The sequence below is a fragment of the Macaca thibetana genome, chromosome 14 (genome assembly GCF_024542745.1).
Source record: "Macaca thibetana thibetana isolate TM-01 chromosome 14, ASM2454274v1, whole genome shotgun sequence".
Classification (NCBI taxonomy): Eukaryota; Metazoa; Chordata; class Mammalia; order Primates; family Cercopithecidae; genus Macaca; species Macaca thibetana.
In genome coordinates, this window is record NC_065591.1 from 75,869,214 (window position 1) to 75,888,183 (window position 18,970).

Genomic DNA, 18,970 nt, shown 5'->3' on the forward strand with positions numbered 1-18,970 from the left:
GATTAATTACCCAATCATTAGAGTCACTGACTTTCTCATGCCAGGCAACAATGTCTTAGATTGTTTCTTTATACCTGGGACAATGAATCATAGCAGAATTTAGGGTAGTTAAGACGTACACTTTTATTTGTTTTTTTAAATGTGAAAATAGTAATTAAATGGAGAAGTGAAAAGGAAGAACCATCATAAAGCTGCAGGCTTCTTCTTGGGCAGGTCAAATTGAAGATGTGCATATTAAGTGACATAAATCCACCTATATACTCCTAGAGGAATGCATTATTCATTTAGAAACCTCTGCTGTGACCTACATTAAAAGTTTGAAATATCTCAGGACTAAGTCTTAGCTTCTCTTTTCTTTTTATTCCATATTTTTTCAAGGCAATCTCTTAATTTACTTGGTTTTAAAGATTCCCAATGACATTCCCAGCCAGATCTCTCAGAGTTCCATATCCATGTTCAACTGCCTATTTGACATCTCTATTTGCTTTCGTTGTAGGCATCTTAAACTTAACATTGTTCAAAATGGAACTATTCAACATATTTTCCAACTTTACCTCTCCACCATTCCTTTCCAATTGTCATGGTCAAAGTCATTCTTTAATAATTCTATTAGATGGTGAACTCTTTGAAAACAAGGGTATTATATACTCAGCACCTGATATGGGGCCCAGGACGGAGAGGACACAGATGATTTATTTGAAGGAATACCACTTCCCTTTATATCTCATTCCAATTAATCATTAAGATTTATAAAGTTTACCCCCTAAGTATATTTCAAAATATGTCTATTTCTCTCAGTCTTTTTGCCAACATCTTAGTTCAAGTTATAATCCTTCATTACCTGAATTACTATAATAGCTTCTATTTTTTGTTTGGTTTTTTGTTTTTGCTTTTGAGATGGAGTCTTACTCTGTCACCCAGGCTAGAGTGCAGTGGTACAATCTTGGCTCACTGCAACCTCTGCCTCCTGGGTTCCAGTAATTCTCATGCCTCAGCCTCCCAAGTAGCTTGTATTACAGGCACCTGCCGCCATGCCCAGCTAATTTTTATATTTTTAGTAGACGGGGTTTCTCCATGTTGGCCAGACCGGTCTTGAACTCCTGACCTCAGGTGATCCACCCGCCTCGGCCTCCCAAAGCATTGGGATTACAGGCATGAGCCACAATGTCTGGCCATACAATAGCTTCTTAGACTGCTATAACTGCAGGAACTCTTATCAGCTAAACCAGATTCCATGGCAGAGTGATTTTTTATAGAGAACAATTTAGTTTTGTCATTTCCCACATTGAAACATTCAAGGTTTCGTGTTGCTTTCAAAAGGATAAAGAATAAATTACTTACTATGGCACCCAAGGCTCTCGATCCCTGATTTCTCATGGCCACCTCTCCACCTTCACCTTGTGCCAGTCTGCATTCTCTCACCACCTCTAGTCACAATGACCTTCCCTATTCCTCCTCAGGTCTTTGGGCATGCATTCTCTGCCTGAAGACTCCTCTAGCTCCATTCACTTGTGTAACAGTTACCCTTTACGTCTCAGCTTAAATACTACCTCTCTGCAAGGCTTCCCCTGAGTATCTTAGGCTAGATTAGGTCATGCTATTACAACATTTCACAGCACTATGTCTTATACACACATAGAACTCATTTCAACTCTCAAATTAGGTTGATTACTGTGTTGGGCTGAGAGGTCCATGATGGCAAAGATCCTGATTTTCTTGTTCCCTTCTCTATTCCCGGCTCCAAGTGTCTGATGCACGGCAAAATACTCAAGAAATATTTATAGGGCCAATAAATAACAACAGTTTGGGAATAAAATAAAAGATTCTCTGTCAGTTTAATAAACACTTGCTTTATCCCTTATGCTTATTATATCACTTAATTTCCCAACGACAGTGAATCAGCTTACTCAAGATCTATCTCACCACAATGAAAACCCCGAAACTACCTTCTCTCACTCCCCACATACAAAACAGTGACATAGCTCATATGCTTTTCTAAGTCAGGTTTGCAAGTTTGATGCTGCACTCTGAACGTTAGACAAGTGGGAATGTAGAGGTGATGAGTTTATGGCACATAAAGCATACTCTCACATAAGGCACAATCAATCAATCATTACGGGATGCTTTTCAATGAAGCTCTAAAATATATGTTACATCGTTATTATGATGACGTATATTATTATATATACCTGGACTAATGATTATCAAATAAATTGTGCTTTAATAATTTTATTCAGCATGGACATAAGGAGGGGAAACAGTTAATAATTCATTTTTCAATTCATTGTTTTCTGAAAGAAAGCATTGCTTTGGGTTGGGCACGGTGGCTCATGCCTATAATCCCAGCCCTTTGGGAGGCTGAGGTGGGTGGATCACCTGAGGTCTGGAGTTCCAGACCAACCTGGCCAACAAGGTGAAACCCTATCTCTACTAAAAATACAAAAATTAGCTGGGCATGGTGGCGTACACCTGTAATCCCAGCTACCCAAGAGGCTGAGGCAGGAGACTCTCTTGAACCCAGGAGGTGGAAGTTGCAGTGAGCCAAGATCGCGCCATTGCACTCCAGCCTGCATGACAAGAGCGAAACTCTGTCTCAGGGGGAAAAAAAAAAAAAAAAAAAAGCATTGCTGTTTCTTTTTTTTTTTTAAATGGTCTACATTCCTCTGTCAATTTACTACTAAATCAGACTATAATACTTAAAAGAGTTATCGAAGGATAGGAGAAGAAGGAAAATTATACCAACACTTTAGTTATTAGCAGTATATTGTGGATTATAAATTGTGGCTCTGATGTCTGTGTTCCAAATAATAGGCACATTTGCATAATCAAAAATGATTTGGGCTGAATTCAGATAACATGAGTAGTCACAGACCAATTCTAGGTCACTGTGGAAAGAATAACTTATACATTGTCTTAGCTCAACATGTTAGAATAATACTGAGAGTGAGTGTTATAACCTCTCCAGAAGCTGGTTTTAATAAATAAAAACTATTATTATTAATTCAATCAGACATAATGTTAAAAAATACCTCAGGTCTATAATTTAAAAAGCAAAACAATAAATAAATAAATAAAAAATAAGTAGCAAGGAATACTGGAGCCAGTTAATTTCAAACCCAGAAATATGTAAGTAACAACAAATCTGGGAATGGTTGTCCTAATATTCTCTAATCTGTCTGATTTTTAAATCCTTTTTACAAAGATTTTCATTACAATGCAACAAACAACTTAAATGCCCAAAACATGATAAAAGTTAATGTTACATCAATATGACATGAAATTATGCAACTACTTAAACTAATGTTTACAAAGCAATTTTTTTCTTTTTTAATTATACTTTAAGTTCTATGGTACATGTGCACAACATGCAGTTTTGATACATAGGTATACATGTGCCATGTTGATTTGCTGCTCCCATTAACTCATAATTTACATTAGGTATTTCTCCTAATGCTATCCCTCCCCCATCCCTCCACCCCATGACAGGCCCTGGTGTGTGATGTTCCCCACCCTGTGTCCAAGTGATCTCTTTGTTCAATTCCCTTCTATGAGTGAGAACATGCGGTGTTTGGTTTTCTGTCCTTGCGATTGTTTGCTCAGAATGATGGTTTCCAGCTTCATCCATGTCCCTACAAAGGACATGAACTCATCCTTTTATATTGCTGCATAGTATTCCATGGTGTATATGTGCCACATTTTCTTAATCCAGTCTATCATTGATGGACATTTGGGTTGGTTCCAAGTCTTTGCTATTGTGAATGGTGCTGCAATAAACATATGTGTGCATGTGTCTTTATAGTAGCATGATTTATAATCCTTTGGGTAAATACCCAGTAATGGGATCTCTGGGTCAAATGGTATTTCTAGTTCTAGTTCCTTAAGGAATCGCCATACTGTCTTCCACAATGGTTGAACTAGTTTACATTCCCACCAACAGTGTAAAAGCATTCCTATTTCTCCACATCCTCTCCAGCACCTGTTGTTTCCTGACTTTTTAATGATCGCCCTTCTAAATGGTGTGAGATGGTATCTTATTGTATTTTTTGTTTTGTTTTTTTTTTGTTTTTTTTTATTTTGAGACGGAGTCTCGCTTTGTCGCCCAGACTGGAGTGCAGTGGTGCCATCTCAGCTCACTGCAAGCTCTGCCTCCTAGGTTCATGCCATTCTCCTGCCTCAGCCTCCCGAGTAGCTGGGACTACAGGCACCCGCCACCACACCCGGCTAATTTTTTGTGTTTTTATGGAGATGGGGTTTCACCGTGTTAGCCAGGATGGTCTCGATCTCCTGACCTCGGATCCGCCTGCCTCGGCCTCCCAAAGTGCTGGGATTACAGCACTGCCCTACAGAGCTGCAATTACAGCACTGTAATTACAGTGAGCCACCATGCCCAGACCCCTCATTGTAGTTTTGATTTGCATCTTTCTGATGACTGGTGATGATGATCATTTTTTCATTTGTTTGTTGGGTGCACAAATGTCTTGAACTTTTATCCTGCTTTTTTCATTTAATACCGAAACACAGGCATTGTATTTTAAAAATACTTTGTAAATTCTGGCCGAAACCCTACAAGCCAAAATTTACAGAATATTTTTAAAATACAATGCTTGTGTTATGGTATTAAATGAAAAAGGCAGGATAAAAGTTCAACTATTTGAAAATATGCACTGAATATGAAGGAGTGTAATAAATAGAGGCTTTTGGTGATAAGATTGTGAATGATTCTAATTTACTTTGAAATGTCTGTATTTTTCAAATTTTCTATGAGGAACATCCATTACTTTATAATCAGAGAAATACATTATCTTCAAAAACAAAATTATTTAATCTTTATCACCTTCTTTTTAGATGGGTTTGTGTAGTGACTAAAACACCAATCCATACTGATCAGTCATTTTCTGAAGAGCTAAAAGAATATGGGTGTCACTTTGATGTATGTGTGCTTTTAATTTTTAATATTATGACATGAGATATTGGCAGGGCTTTGTGTTCATAGATTCTTAAATATATATTCAGTAATTTATTTGCAGATATTTGCAATTGCAGCCATGTGCTGCAGTGAGAAGAATATGGATTTTGGAGTCAAGCAGACTGAGTTTGAATTTTGTATCAGACACATGTAAATAATTGAACCTCTTTATACCTCCATAGGCTTATGGAAATAAATTTAATGAATGGTAGCCGTCATTAGTACTAAGTGTCTGCTAAAGGTAAGAGACATGTTAAATGTTGTAGAAAATAGAATAGTAAATGAATAACGTGAGATAGAAGACATATAGAATGGTGGCATATTAAGGAGACTTAGAGATTGCCATGTTTCTTCTCTTCAGATTTAGCTATCAAGAAAATAACTAAGTCAGCTGCTGTGTATGGTGGCTCATGCCTGTAATCCCAGCACTTTGGGAGGCCAAGGTGGGTAGATCACCTGAGGTCAGGAGTTCAAGACCAGCCTGGTTAACATGGTGAAACCCCATCTTTATGAAAAATACAAAAATTAGCTGGGCATGGTGGCAGCCACCTGTAATCCCAGCTACTCGGGAGGCTGAGGCAGGAGAATCACTTGAACCCGGGAAGTGGAGATTCCAGTGAGCTAAGATCACGCCACTGCACTCCAGCCTGAGCAACAGAGCAAGACTCCATCTTGCAAAAAAAAAAAAAAAAAAAAAAAAAAAAACAGTCATCTAATGTAAATAAATGTGGTATCATTAAGACAAAGGAAAGATTGCTCTATTAATTTGGGATGAAAGCCACAATTACCACCACAAAACCTAATATGAGAAACTAAAAGCCAAGAACTCTACCAGTCACAGTCTCATTGTTTGAATGTGTCCTCCAAAAGTTCATGTGTTGGAAATTTAATTCCCAATGTAACAGTGTTGGGAGGTCAGGCCTAATAACAGGTGATTGGGTCATTAGGGCAGAGTCCTCATAAACGGATTAATATTATCTTGAGAGCTGGTTAGTTATTTAGAGAGAAGGTTGTTATAAAGCAAGTCTGACCTAGAGTATCTCTCTCTGTATTGTGTACTTGATCCTGCTTCTGCCCTGCCCTTTCACCATGGGATGGCCTTTGTCAGATGCTGGTACCATGCTCTTGGACTTGCCATCCTCCAAAATCATGAGCCTAAGAAACTTTGTTTCTTTATAAATTACCCAGTCTGTGGTGTCCTGTTATAGTAACAGAAAATGAGTTAAGAGAATATCTGTTTATTTTATTTTTACTGTGCCTTAAAACTAAATAAATACAGTTAGCATTTAAGAGATTTATGCTCACAAGTGATCGCTTCATGGAAAGTCCACAAGACCCCAGAGAGGAAATCACTTAGGCTTTACTTTCATTCATCCCAACAGACATAATCAGGAATTCCTTGACCAGAGGGCCACATCCCACTCCAGTAGATATGTGAAACTTTCTCCCTAGTTCATATTTCTAAGGGTTGATAGTGCCAACTTTATGAAAACCCTAGGCTCAAAAGCAAACAAAGGGCAACTATTTGAAGAAAAAGTAGGTGCAGTTTGGGTGTACAAGTTCTAGTGTCGTAGGCATGCACTCAGGCTTCTCATAAGGTAAGAAGGAGCTGGGACTAGAAAAGGAAATGCATAAACTGGGGGCTGGGGAGTGCTGTCCCTGTGCAGGAATTTCCTGGTGTAGAAATTTGAGAATTTTAAAAAGTTTATATTCTAACTTGGTTTTCCAGCTTCGGTTTCCTCTGGAAAACCAAAGTGTAATGTGTTGCTTTGGAATGGAAGTAGTGATAGTGGTGGGGGAGAGGGAAGGGTATTTTGTGAATAAAAGTTGCCTGGCTCAGACTGGGTGGTATGACGAGAAACTTCTCTCAGAAGATATGCACGATTTTGTTCTACTGTTGCCACAGTTTCTGAAAATGTCCGGGTGGGCCTGGTGCTTACCATTTTATAAGCTCAATGAATATTAAGTAGTGACAAAGATTCTCTCCTAAACCAAACTTTAGTCAGGCTCCTCTAAGCTCTCTTCCCAACTGGGCTTTGACCTTGGGCTTCAGTGTCCGTCCTTCTCAAGTTTGTACTTCTCAGTTTTAGTAGGATTTCTGTTAACTTGCCTTTTTTGTTAATTTATTCTGTTGATATATAATGATTGTACATTTTCTGGGGTACAGTTTAAAGAGAATCCCTCACAATTGATATCTGATCACTCTGGCCCACTTTCAGTAAGTTTCATTGATCAAGAATTCCCCTTACTCCTGATGTTTCCTCCTAGTAATTTTCTATCCACTGATCTCCACCCTGCTCCTTGGCTATGAATCCCCATTTGTTCATATTGTATCTGAAACCGAGCTTATGTTTAGAGTGAGATCTCTTTTCCTCTACTGCAACGGTTCCTGAATAAAATCTGTTTCTACCAATTTAACTACTGCCCAGCTCTGATTTTCTGTGACTGTAGCTCTAACATCTTTATGATTTGGGCATTTAATTGTTCAGCTAATTTGAAGTGGCTTGATGCTTGTGCAAAGCTTATCACATTATTAGTCCTTTCTAAATAATGACACAATTTATAAACTGCTCAGAAAAACCAATTCCCAAAAATAACTAAGATTACCATTGAATTCAATTCCAGCAAATAATTTAAATATATTTTTCTACCTCCCTCAAGCCAATTTCTTTTGTCTAGAGCCCAAAGAGCTATTTGCTAAAATCAATATAAAATATGGTTTCAGAATGTTAGAATGACAACATGTCTCCGGATAGACTATTAGAAATAAATAAAAACAAATGCCTTATCACCACTTAAAGCTGCAATTAGCTCTTTGGTATCTGATTCTAATGAGCAGTGGATCTTCTCAGAGCTATGAGTTTAATTGAAACAAAGCATTGATTAACTGCCCATGATAATGGCATTCTGAACTTCTCAGGCTGTCAACAAATGTCAGATAATTAGAATATGATTTTAAAATGGAAAATTCCCCAAGATCCTGTATAATATTCATTTTATGGAGAGAGATGCTAAAGTTAAGAAGCTTTATTAACCTTTCCAAGGACTCATAGCTAGTTAGTGGCAGAGATTCCCATGTCTCTTGCCTTCACTAGAGCAGTACATCTTGCTAACTTTTAGTCTGAGCTGGAAGTTTAGGTCTAAACCTACAAATAATTCCAGAAATTGTATCCTATACACAAAGCAGTGGCTACGCTTAAATCAGAATATTTAGAATCCCATAAAGCCAATCTTAAGGGATATGAACCATCACATCTATATCTTAGAAATCCTATTGTTCCTCTATGACGAATCAATACATCATTCTTTTTTTTCTTGATGATATTTGGAAAATTGGACCTTATAAAACACAATCTGAATTAATCTCCTAAATTGTAAAGCATATCAATAATTTGTTTTTGACTTTTGAAAATAGAAATGCTATTTATCAGATAATTTTTCTACAATGTTGATATTTTAGCAGCTGGAATACAAGGTCAAATATCTGTTTAGAAAAAAGAAGAAGTAGTAGAGTCATAGTCAATGAAGAGATAGGATGATGGAAGTAAAGGTTGGACAAATGCTCTTTCAGGATGGAGAAAAGGGTTATGAACCAAGTGATTCAGATGGCCTTTAGAAGTTGGGAAAAGGAAAAGAAACAAATTATCCCATAGAGTCTCTGTGGTTGCCCTGTCAACGTTCCAAGTTTATCTCAGTGAGTCTGATTTTGGACTTCTGACCTCCAGAACTATAAGATAATAAATTCACATTAAGTTACTAAGTTTGTGGTAATGTGTTATAGTAGCAATAGAAAACTAATATGAAATCCTTGATCATTTTTAAATTGGGTTATTTGTCTTCTTATTGTTGAGCTGTAGGAGTTTTAGTATACATTCTAGACACAAGTCGTATATCAGATATATTATTTGCAAGCATTTTCTCTCATTATGTGAGTTATCTTTTAACTTCTTGATAGTGTCTTTTGAAAGCACAAAAGTTTTTAATTGATGAATTCCAATTTATGTATTTTTTCTTTGTTGCTCGTGCTTTTTGTGTCATATAAAGAAACCACGTCCTAAGCCAAGATCATAAAGACTTCCTCCTACATTTTCTTCTAAGACTTTTATAGTTCTAGCTCTTACATGTAGGTCTATGATACCATTTAATTAATATTTGTCTACAGTGTGAGATAGGGGGGCAATTACATTCTTATGCAGGTATATATCCAGAAGTCTTGATACAATTTGCTACAGAAAAAAAGCAATCCAACAAGTCATGTTTGCCACAAAGTTATTCATATTTCAGTCAACTTATAGGTAGATTTAGGTTTTTGGAATACATGGCAGCTGACAGAAATAGGAAAACTGCTGGAGATGCCTTTCCAGCTGTGAAAGACTGCTTATGGGTGCCTGATGTTCTTCCAGCTATGCAGCTGAAATTATTCTTCTTGTATAGAAATTTTCTTGTGTAATATACTAAATTGTTGGGGACTTGTTGATTGGCAGTCACCACTGAACCACTTGCTAGGTGATTTTCTTCTTGTCCAAGTACTGTATAAATACAATAGGGCTGATATTATGGATAGAGAAAATCAAAAGAGAGGGTTGTTACCTTTCAATGCTTTTCATTTTTGTTGGGAGAGATGGAAAAAATAATCCATAAGAATAAGTCCATTGAGATTTGCATCATACATCTTTCTAAAGAGAGTGCTGGTATCATTTATACTAGGTAATAAAGTCTCCCTTCTCATGAAAGTCTTCCTGTTCAGAGCAACAGCTGGGCTTGTATTCTGCTTTGACCCCAAAACAATGATGAAATAAAAGTTTACTTGGACTTGGAGGCACTAAAAGTCTCTGCATTTGAATAAAACATTTACCATGATCATAGTCATTTAGTGCAACAATCAGTTGGGATACAGAGGAAATTGACAGGTTGGATGTCGTGACTTGTGTGTGTTTTTTTTATTTGCAATCACCCAAACTCATGAAAATTCAACATGGAGAGGTACTCTAAGAATTTAGCAATCTCTTATGCTATTTCCGCTTCCTAGAAATCTTTTATTTCCTTAAACAATTGGTAAGTGGGTCCTGGGAGTAAGTGTCAGACTCTGATGCCTGGAAGTTACTCCCTTTCCTCTGTTTAGTGCTTCTCATTTGCACAGAAAACAAAAACAAACAAAAAAACAAGTAAAGTTGAGCTTTATCTTTTCCATTTCTAAGCCTTCATCTCCTGATGATTACCAATCATTCTTCTTCCTTCTTTTCCTTCCCTCTCTGTGTTTCCTTTTCCTCCCCTTGCCTTCTGTCTTTCTCATCATATTCTTATTTTAAAATCATCAGTGAGTTAGTGGATATACATTAATGAAAAAGCAAAAGAATGAATTGTCAAAGGACAGCCAAAAGGACAATGTCGTGGTTTATACACAAGAACTGCATTCTTGAAACATTGGTCCTTGACCTTTCAACTTTGCCAGTACAGTCAAACCTCAGTATAATCATTATTCTTGTTTGAAATAAACATATATGTTATCTTGACTTCTATGAGAACAAAGACAACCTTACCTGTAAACAGACATGGAAGTAATGCATGAAGCAATGGATTTAAAGAAAAAAAAACTTTTTTTTTTTTTCTAAATCTTTTCTGGGAGTAGAAATGACTATGCTGAAGGCTAAGAGATTAAATTGTGTCACTTGTCAGGAAATTGGCAAGCAGCCATCTTTTCTGCCTGTTTCTACATGCTGCTTTTGTGCTGTGGATGCCTTTAATAAATGCACTCTTGTGTAAAATGTCATTGCTGCATCGCCAAGTGGAGGCTGTCATGTGATAGCTCTTCCCCAGGATGACATATTGGTCCTTGGCAATTCTGGGACTTCAAGTTACACAGAGGCATTTTTATGATTCAAATACAAGTGAAGAAATAAAAATCTTCAAATCATGGATGTATATCTATTTTGCTTTGAAAGAAAACCTAATGTTCTTTTCAAATACTGCTTAAGGATAGGTAATGCTGGCTGGGCACAGTGGCTCACGCCTGTAATCCCAGCACTTTGGGAGGCCAAGGTGGGCGAATTGCCTGAGGTCAGGAGTTCAAGACCAGCCTGGCCAACATGGTGAAACCCCATCTCTACTAAAAATACAAATACACTGACAACATATTGCAAAGTAGGACCTCTCCAACGTTGTGGGTAAAAGTAAAATTTGGTAGAATATTTTTGGAAATAAATTTGGTAACATGTATCAAAAGGTTTTAAAATGTTCATTCTATCAGGTTCAGAAATTCCATAGTAGAAATATATCCTAAGGAAATAATGAGGTACAAGGTTAATAATGTTTTCCAAAAGATGTCCATATATTTAAAATGCTGATAAACTGAAAATAAATTCCTAACAATGTGAATGGTTAAATATGCTACTTTATAGCAATTAAATTATTTGAAAAGGCTTTTTTATTGATACAGGGAAAGGTCTCTGAACTAAGGTGAAGCTAAACAAATACTAAATATATAGAGTATGATCTAAACTAAGTTTAAAATGCAAAAAATATGAGAAAGACATGTGCAAAAATATCACTAGTGATTAGTGTTGTGTAGTATAAAAACGAATGTGCTGTATTTTGCTTAGTCTTTGTCTACTCTTCTTTTATATTTATTACGCAAAGGACAAATATCATAGCCATAAACACACATACCCATAAAGTTCTATTTAAAAACAAGTTCTATCAGAAAATGGTCACTGTCCAGAGAAACTAATCTAAACCACCATATGCTCTTCTTGCCTTGCCTTGCCTCTTGACTTAGCCCTCATCTCACATTTTCCCTGCAGTTTCTGGCTGTCTCCCTCAGTCCAGCTCAGATTCACATCTCCAGCCATTAGATGTAAAACAGGTCTCAGTCTCCATCTTTGCTGTCCCTCCACCTGAGGGACTAGATTCCCCACTTTTGCTGGCCTGGGTCCACCCCTCACTTTTGATTGATTGTGCTTTTGGCCTCTTGCCTTTAGGTATTAGAAAGTCCCAGGTCCACTCATGAGGCCTGATCAGTGTTTCTGAAGTTTTGGGTGTGATGGTGTTACTGGAGACCTGCACCAGCAAGCTACTCTACAGCCCAGTTTAAGGGAATTTTAGGGTCCAGAATTTATATGTCTATATTAGTTTCTTATTGTTACATGACAATTTACCACAAATTAATCACTTTAAGGCAACATGTACTTATTATCTCGGAATTTCAGCAGGTCAGGAATTCAGACATGACTCAGAGGAGTCCTCTACTTTGAGTATCACGAGGCTGCATGCACTGATGTGTCAGCTGGACTGCATTCCTTTTGGGAGCTCGGGGTTCTCTTATAAGCTCATGTAGCAATCTGCAGAAATCAATTCCTTGTGACTGTATGTCTGATGTCTTCTATCTTGCCAGCTGTAGGCTAGGGACTGTACTTAGTACCTAAAGGATGCCTTCAGGTCCTCACTATACAGGCCCGCCATAGGTTCTCTAACAACATGGAAGTTTGCTTCATTCATGCCAGCAAGAGAATCTCTCTGTTTTTTAAAGTCTCATTAGATGGGTCAGTCTGAATCAGGATAATCTCCATTTTGATTAAATCAAAGTCAAATGATGAGGGGACTTAATTACATCTGTGAAGTCCCTTTTGCCATATAAAGTAGCATAATCATGGAATTGAATCCGATCATATTCACAGGTCCTGTCCACATTTAAAAGAAAAGGATTATAGAAGGTTGTAGGTTATTGAGGGGGCATCTTAGATTTTTGCCTACCATACTGTCCATCCCTGACTGTCACAGACTCGTGACTCAGGTTCAGCATTCTGCTAAATATCTGGCTCTGTAGATCCAGGGTTGTGTTGCAGACCTTGCCTTTCACATAATTCCTTTACAAAGACTATTTCATGTAATCTTACTATATCTTCTCGAGATAAATGTTCCTGTCTCCAATGCACCAGTGAGGAAACTGAAGAACAGAGAGCTTAAAAAGGGGCACAAAGTCACATAGCTAGCAAGTAGTACCTGAAACCTTGGTCTTTGACTCCAAATACTGTGTTCTTTCTCCTATATCTCTTTTCTGCAGCAACAACTAAGACTGGAACTCGATTTGAAGTCTGATCTACTTAGGGAGTAAGTCACTTTTCACTTTATCTGTGCCTTTAGTCTGCACTGTCACTTTATATTGGCTATGATTTCGCACACACAGGAAGTTTTTTCATAATGATTCCAGGACTCCTAGAATTGTTTCCGAGAAAATTACCGCAAACTGGCTGGGCACGGTGGCTCACACCTATAATCCCAGCACTTTGGGAGGTCAAGGCGGGCGGATCACAAGGTCAGGAGTTCGAGACCAGCCTGGCCAAAGTGGTGAAACTCTGATTCTACTGAAAATATAAAACTTGGCCAGGCGTGGTGGTGGGGACCTGTAGTCCCAGCTACTCAGGAGGCTGAGGCAGAAGAATCGCTTGAACCCAGAAGGCAGAGGTTGCAGTGAACTAGGATTGCGCCACTGTACCCCAGCCTGGGCGACAGAGCGAGTCTCCATCTAAAAAAAAAAAAAAAAAAGAAAAAAGAAAAAAGAAAGAAAGAAAGAAAGAAGGAAAATTACCACAAACTTATCAACTTGAAACTATGTTTATTAGCTCACTATTGGTGTATGTCATAAGTCTAGCACAGTGTGGCCAGAATCTCTGCTTAAGTTCTCACAAGGCTGTATCAATATGTCAGCTGAGCTGCATTCTCATCTTAAGGTTCAGGGTCTTCTTCCGAGCTCATGTGGTTGTGTCAGAATTCAGTTCCTTGAGATTGTGGGACTGAGGTCCCTGCTTCATTGCTGGCTGTCAGCCTGGGAGTCTCTCTCTGCTACTAGAGGCCATTCCTATTATTTCTCTCATGGCCTCCTTCATTTTCAAGCCAGCAGCAATGTGTCAAGTACATCACACATCTCAAATCTCTTTAACTTCTTCCACCAGCCTGAGAAAAGTCTCCAATCTTAAGGGTTCATGTAATTAGACTAGGCTCACGTGTATACTCTCCCTATTTTGAGGTAAATTATAGCATATAAAAATCACAGGAGTGACATCTCATTATAGTCACAGGTTCTATGGATTATGGAATAGAATCTTGGGGAGTGGCAGTTTTATTTTTATTTTTTATTTATTTTGAGATGGGGTCTCGCTCTGTTGCCCAGGCTGGAGTACAGTGGTGAAATCTCAGCTTACTGCAACCTCCACCTCCCCAACTCAAGCCATTCTCCTGCCTCAGCCTCCTGAGTAGCTGGGATTAGATGCCCGCCACAACACCCCACTAATTTTTGTATTTTTGGTAGAGACGGGGTTTTACCATGTTGGCCAGGCTGGGTTTGAGCTCTTGATCTCTAGTGATCCACCCGCCTTGGCCTCGCAAAGTGCTGGGATTACAGGCATGAGCTACTGCACCTGTCTAGGAGTGGCATTTAGAATGATGCTTACCACAGTGGGTCTTTTAAGTGTTGTTGTTGTTGTTGTTTTTCTGCATTATAGCTTATAAAATAGAAACATGGACACTGGAGTCAAACTGCTTACATTCAAATTCTGGCTCCAATATTTACTAATAGTACAAACTTAGGGAAGTTGCTTAACCTCTCAGTTCCTCAATTTTCTTATCTGAAAAATGAGTAATAAATAATAGTATGAGTTTTATTGAGTCATTTAACACTTTAAATGACCTAATGTGCCAGAAAATGACTTCGCACATTGTAAGCACTATGTTGGTCTTTATTAATATTATTATTATTATTGATCTGATTATTACATATCCACTAATTCAGAGTTCAGATTACTACTCTCCTTGGAGCAAACCCATCACCTTATTTCTCTGGACCTTAGCTTCTCTGTAAATGTTAGTGTTATTTAACTGTCAAAAATATAATTTATATCTTAGTCTATTAGGCTATTATATAATATCATAAACTAAATGGCCTATAAACCAAGGCACTGGCAGATTTGATGTCTAGTGAGGGTCCTTTTCCTGGTTCATAGATAACACCTTCTAGATACGTCCTCACATAAAGGAAGGGGCAAGGAAGCTTTTATGAGGGCACTAATATGAGTCAGAATCTCTCTTACAAAGACATGCATGAGTACTCCACCTTCAGAACCTAATCATCTCTCAAAGGCCCCACCTCCTGATATCATTACATTGGGGATCAGCTTTCAACAGATGAATTTTGGGAGGATACAAATATTCAGGCCATAGCAATTTATAATGCAAAGGTACATTTTAAAGAAATTTAAGTGTCTCTAATTCAAAGGAAACACCAAAGGATTTGTTTACAAAAAAGAAAACTATGTTTAATTTATAGGTTTTTTGTTTTTGTTTTTGTTTTTAAAGCAAAGGAAACATAGCAAGTTGAGCGGCTTACATTATAAACTTGAGAACAGGAGTATAGGACCGTTTTTGGCATCATACCTATTTTTTTTTTTAATGGTCTTTAATTCCATGTTATGACTAAGAGAAAAAAGCGTGTGAAAAGATAGGGACAGGAAACTTAGGGAAGAACATAGAGGGTGAAAGGAGACTGCAGAAGGAAAGGTAGAAGGTATAATAGGAAAGGGCATAGAGAAGAAAAGAAAGAAACAGAGGCAAGAGGAGAGGAAAAACTACTTAGAGACAGAGAGGGAAGGTAAGGAGAAAGGGGAAAACGGTGGTAAAATTTATTGAGCACCAATTATGTGCCTGCCATCGCTAAGGAGCTCGGTTATCCCACCTCAGAACATCTCAGTGAAGTAGGTATTATTGTCACCACTTTACAAATGAGAAAACAGCTATTAAGTGAGTTTAACTTGTCCAAGGTCAATTGTGTTATATACAGAAGTTAGAACCCACATCTTTCCAGAGCTAATTACAATGTCCTTCTTCCATGTCCTTAAGGACTAATGGTGAGATAAAACATACTCTTCACGGCTTGTTGGTCCAGCCTCAGTGTTCCTGTCACACTGAGAAAAGAATTAGTCAGGCTTAGTTCAGGCTTTGGTGTTACTGTCTCTTAGCACTACCTAAGAATCTTAATTATTTGAGTCAGGACATTCAGATTTTAGTTAAATAGGATGCCCAAATGATTTATGCCTCAGCATAAGTCACTTGTCTGAGCTGCAGAATCCCCCTCTATAAAATGTATGCCTTGGACTAGACCACCTGCCAAATACTGAAAATCTATACTTATTAGCTGTCTGCACATAGGCAAAGGCTGTAATGTGGATTGGAAAGAAGGTGAATTTTGTTGGTCTAGTTAGAAGCACTGTACAAAATCGTGCAGGTTGTTTGCTGTACACCTTAGTAGGCAATATTCATACACATAGTCATAGGTCATGGCCCTGGCTCCAGGAAGCCAAAATAAGGACCAATGGGTAGAGGCCAAAAAAAAAAAAAAAAAAAAAAAAAAGGGGGAAATTGTGGCTCAACAGAAAAATAACAAACTCTGTTATATTCAGAATTACCTCTTAACATTGTGAAAACTTTACCTTTGGGAGTTTTTAGGCAGAGACCACATGATGTAGGAATTCTACCAACACATGAGAGTTTAGAGAGTACCTAAGTGCCATTCAGAACTGGATTTTTAATGTGATCAAAGCTAGCTGGGTGATCTTAAAGTCAATAAGCCTTAATTTTCTGAGTCCTTATTATTATGGCCACAATAATAGTACCTACCTATATGGCTACTGAAATAGGAGATTCTGTGTGTGTGTGTCTGTGTGTGTGTCTACATCTGACATCTCTGTATCTATCTTAGCACAATGTCCTGCACATGATAAAATCTCAAGAAATGTCAGCTTTCATTATCATTATTCTCTTTACAACTATGAAAGAATAAAGTTTCTAGCACAGCAGAACTTTGCTTTACCTCTGTAGGCATGGGGCTGCCACCAAGTTTGCAGGCAAAGAATGCTGGCACTCTCAGACATATCACTTTTCATTCTTAATTGTAAAGTAAACATATAACCTAAAATCTGTTTCACGCTTAGAGCCAGAATTTGGTTAAAGGCCCGCCATAATAATAATTTAGAGATAATTTCTAAATTATCCTCTAACAAATCTATTTCTAAACTTTAAAAATGGAGCTTCTTTAGGGTCCAGTGTTAGCAAACAGAATCCCCACCATGACTCATAGAATTACACAGCATCTTTTTCAAACCTTTCACTCTAGTGGGGATATGTCCTCATTCAGAAATTAATTTAGCTAATTCAGCTTAAAAATTCGATTGTCAAAAAGCTTATTTCCTGTGGGAGTATCTTTTTTGTTGATAAAGGATGCACATGTACCTGAAAAAAAAAATGCGATTCTCTTCCTCAAGCTGTAAACATGCAGCTGTCAAAAGTAATCACTACATCAGAAAAACTGGGTAAGGAATAAAAGTATTTTTGGTTGATTCATAAGAAAAACAGCAAAGTAGTTTATATGCTTAATGAAAAAACAGACTGAGGAAGTGCTATGAAGCTTACATTTCTGCTCCATAAGTCACAGTCCTCAATGTGGCTCCATGCAAGCTAAAGTCATTCTTACCTACAGGACTTCACTTGCGTAATTTAATAAGACTCTGTCCTTGATTAAATTTGAGTCAGGCTTCTCTGGGTCCTACTCTCAATTAGGCCTTGACCTTAGGCTTTTTATTTGGTCTCGTTAGCCCAGTTTTAGCAAGAATCCTGCTGAGTCAGTTTATCAAAAATTTCTCTCCCTTGGTATCCGATCAAATTCCTTATCCCATACCCTTGATAATTTATCAGCTTGGCCTGCCTTCAACAAGAATCCTGCCAAGTCCCTTTAGCCAGAATTCCCCTTACCCTTGACGTTTTCTCTCAGTAATTTTCCATGCACTAACTGCCACCTCCACTCCACAGCTCTTTGGCTATACATCTTCACTTGTGCTTTTTGTATTCAGAGTTAAGACCAATCTCCCTCCCCTACTGCAAAATCTCCATTGCAGTGATTCCTCTTGAATAAACTCTTCCTTACAGTCATTAACAAATGTCATAAATATTTTCTATTTAACATATCCTTCCTATCTTACCTCCCACATTAATTTTCACTTCTTCCTCTTCTACACTTTATTTATTTACTTATTCAAAAATTCATTTCTTCAGCAAGAGTTTATTGAGCCACTTATATATATGTAACTGCTTGGCCTGACGGGATTTACAACCTAGTAGGGATGCTAAAATGACATTAGGGCACGTTATTCTTCCTGAAAAATCTCTCCTAATTTTTCCAATCTATAGTGCCTTTTAGCTAAGGTTTTGATCTCATATCATTTTATGTTATTTACTCCATGAGGGTAATTCTCATTTCCCACAATTAAGTTCCTTAAAGAAAGTAGCCCAGCTCAAGCAGCTACTACTCTCTATCACTGAGAAGTACCTGGCTACACTCCCTCCACCAACCTAAACTCACCATGTGTCTTTTTTTTTGTTTTTCTTTTTGAGACATGGTGTCACTCTGTCACCCAGCCGAGAGTGCAGTGATATGATCTCAGTTCACTGGGATCAAGTTCAAGCCATTCTCCCACCTCAGTCTCCAGAGTAGCTGGGATTACAGGTACCCACCACCAGGCCCAGTGACTTTTTGTATTTTTAATAGAGATGGGGTTTTGCCATGTTGGCCAGGCTGGTCTCGAACTCCTAACCTCAAGTGATCCATCTGTCTTGGCCTCCCAAAGTACTGGGATTATAAGCATGAGCCACTGAGTCAGGCCACTCTGTGCTCTTCATCCAAATCAAGCTGGTTTCCCTTTTTTTTTTCTGAGGGACAACTTGTTCTGTTCTCTGTGTTCCCACTCAGATTTGTAGGGTTAGTGAAATCTTAATTATCATTCAAGACTCAGAAAAATCTTCCCAGGGAATTTTTTTTTTAGACTCAATTTTTCCCTCTCTAAATGCCTAGAGAAAGCCCTATAAACGGTTGCTGAATCTGAGAATACATACAATATCGATAACAGTGCTTTACTTGCTAATGCTACTTAGAGTGTATCATTTTGGTAATTATATTATTTGCCC

The 18,970-nt window shown here is 37.9% G+C and overlaps 1 protein-coding gene across 25 annotated transcripts in view; it reads right to left on the bottom strand.

Annotated features, from left to right (window-relative positions):
* The window catches only part of DLG2 (discs large MAGUK scaffold protein 2), a 2,230,265-nt gene that overhangs the window by 619,484 nt on the left and 1,591,811 nt on the right, over positions 1-18,970 (bottom strand). The window lies entirely within an intron of this gene.